Source organism: Penaeus monodon, chromosome 29 (genome assembly GCF_015228065.2).
Source record: "Penaeus monodon isolate SGIC_2016 chromosome 29, NSTDA_Pmon_1, whole genome shotgun sequence".
Classification (NCBI taxonomy): Eukaryota; Metazoa; Arthropoda; class Malacostraca; order Decapoda; family Penaeidae; genus Penaeus; species Penaeus monodon.
The window spans coordinates 25,233,875-25,234,086 of NC_051414.1; positions in this window are offsets into that span (position 1 = coordinate 25,233,875).

Below are 212 nucleotides of genomic sequence, written 5' to 3' on the forward strand. Positions count from 1 at the left end.
CCTCCCTCCTCCCTTCCCCCTCTCTCTCCCTACTTACACACAGACACCTTCCTCTCGCCATTTCCCTGTTAAAGCTTCCCTGTTCTCCCTAATCATAGCACTTAATGTACTGTCGTTACTTTTCACTTTCAACACTTTTTATATATATTTTTGAGGGATTAGTTCCCCCTTTCGTCTTCTCTCTTCCTTTCTCTTTGTTCCTCTTTTTTTCC